General features: G+C 26.9%; 1 protein-coding gene across 3 annotated transcripts in view; it reads right to left on the reverse strand.

Moving 5' to 3' along the window:
• The window catches only part of LOC108569422 (calcium-activated potassium channel slowpoke-like), a 12,272-nt gene that overhangs the window by 902 nt on the left and 8,638 nt on the right, over positions 1–2,732 (reverse strand). The gene's annotated exons all lie outside the window — the stretch shown is intronic.

Below are 2,732 nucleotides of genomic sequence, written 5' to 3' on the forward strand. Positions count from 1 at the left end.
GTAAATCATTCGTTTTACGTTCAGGATTTTTGGCCAATGAATTAAGACATCAATTTCTATAAAATCATATTACAGATTTGGCAAATACACTGAAAAGTAATAAATTTTATTTTGCTAAAATTTACTTGTGATACAAATGAAATAAAATCCTTTGATGATTGTTATAAAATATGGAGAAACAATGAACTAGTAACAATATTCACGATCAAAATCTACAGTTAGTATTGATCTACAGCAGAGGTGTCCAAACTACGGCCCGGCAGGCGATTTAAGTATTTTGAAAAATTTCGTAAAATATAGGGCAAATTTATCGGATGATCATTTGAGATCATTGCTAATAATTGGTGTTTCCGATTTGAATCCCCCAAATTTGAAGGAACTCTCCAGGAAAAAACCCAGTTCCACCATTCCCATTAAAAATTGCATGAAATAATTTTATAATAATATAATTTAGACATGTTTGTTTAGTATTGTTATATCTGTAATTTACTATAAAAAAATAAAATTCAATGCTGCTTATAATAAGGTTTTTTAATTCATAAAACAAAGCAAAAGTATTAATTATGAATTGATGAAGCAAATAACGTTCATAATTGATGCACCCTTAGGAATGCAAGGTTAACTACAGAAAGTCAAACAATGAAAAACTATGGAGTTTTCTTTAAACAAATTTATATTATCATTTGACAGTATAATTCGTGTTCAAATTTAAGAAAAAAAAGAAACATTAACGATGTAAACTTGAATGGTAACTGTAAGTTTCGTTCAAACGTGTTTCAAATTTTACTAATAAAATCGTAAAATCTATGCAAGTCGTAAATCATTCGGATTTTTGGCCAACTGCACGTATTTGAATGAATTAAGACATCAATTTCTATAATATCATATTACAGATTTGGAAAATACACTGAAAAGTAATTAATTTTATTTTGCAAATGAAATAAAATCCTTTAATGATTGTTATAAAATATGGAGAAACAATGAATTAGTAACAATATTCACGATCAAAATCTACAGTTAGTATTGATCTACAGAGTAAAGTATTAATTATGAATTGATGAAGCAAATAACGTTCATAATTGATGCACCCTTAGGAATGCAACGTTAACTACAGAAAGTCAAACAATGGAAAACTATGGAGTTTTCTTTAAACAAATTTATCTTATCATTTGGCTGTATAATTCGTGTTCAAATTTAAGAAAAAAAGAAACATTAACCATGTAAACTTGAATGGTTACTGTAATTTTCGTTCAAACGTGTTTCAAATTTTATTAATAGAATCGTAAAATCCATGCAAGTCGTAAATCATTCGGATTTTTGGCCAATGAATTAATACATCAATTTCTATAAAATCATATTACAGATTTGGCAAATACACTGCAAAGTAATTAATTTTATTTTCACAAATGAAATAAAATCCTTTAAGGATTGTTATAAAATATGGAGAAACATTGAATTAGTAACAATATTCACGATCAAACTCTACAGTTAGTATTGATCTACAGAGTAAAGTATTAATTATGAATTGATGAAGCAAATAACGTTCATAATTGATGCATCCTTAGGAATGCAACGTTAACTACAGAAAGTCAAACAATGAAAAACTATGGAGTTTTCTTTAAACAAATTTATATTATCATTTGGCTGTATAATTCGTGTTCAAATTTAAGAAAAAAAGAAACATTAACGATGTAAACTTGAATGGTAACTGTAACTTTCGTTCAAACGTGTTTCAAATTTTATTAATAGAATCGTAAAATCCATGCAAGTCGTAAATCATTCGGATTTTTGGCCAATTAATTAATACATCAATTTCTATAAAATCATATTACAGATTTGGCAAATACACTGCAAAGTAATTAATTTTATTTTCACAAATGAAATAAAATCCTTTAAGGATTGTTATAAAATATGGAGAAACAATGAATTAGAAACAATATTCACGATCAAAATCTACAGTTAGTATTGATCTAAAGAGTAAAGTATTAATTATGAATTGATGAAGCAAATAACGTTCATAATTGATGCACCCTTAGAAATGCAACGTTAACTACAGAAAGTCAAACAATGGAAAATTATGGAGTTTTCTTTAAACAAATTTATATTATCATTTGGCTGTATAATTCGTGTTCAAATTTAAGAAAAAAACAAACATTAACGATGTAAACTTGAATGGTAACTGTAATTTTCGTTCAAACGTGTTTCAAATTTTACTAATAGAATCGTAAAATCTATGCAAGTCGGAAATCATTCGTTTTACGTTCAGGATTTTTGGCCAATGAATTAATACATCAATTTCTATAAAATCATATTACAGATTTGGAAAATACACTGAAAAGTAATTAATATTATTTTCACAAATGAAATAAAATCCTTTAATGATTGTTATAAAATATGGAGAAACAATGAATTAGTAACAATATTCACGATCAAAATCTACAGTTAGTATTGATCTACAGCAGAGGTGTCCAAACTACGGCCCGCCAAGTATTTTGAAAAATTTCGTAAAATATAGGGCAAATTTATCGGGTGATCATTTGCAATCATTGCTAATAATTGGTGTTTCCGATTTGAATCCCAACTTTGAAGAAACTCTCCAGGAAAAACCCAGTTCCATCATTCCCATTAAAAATTGCATGAAATAATTTTATAATAATATAATTTAGACATGTTTGTTTAGTATTTTTATATCTGTAATTTACTATAAAAAATAAAATTTGGACGCCTCTGAT

Source organism: Nicrophorus vespilloides, unplaced genomic scaffold (genome assembly GCF_001412225.1).
Source record: "Nicrophorus vespilloides isolate i.1.1-1 unplaced genomic scaffold, Nicve_v1.0, whole genome shotgun sequence".
Taxonomy (NCBI): domain Eukaryota; kingdom Metazoa; phylum Arthropoda; class Insecta; order Coleoptera; family Silphidae; genus Nicrophorus; species Nicrophorus vespilloides.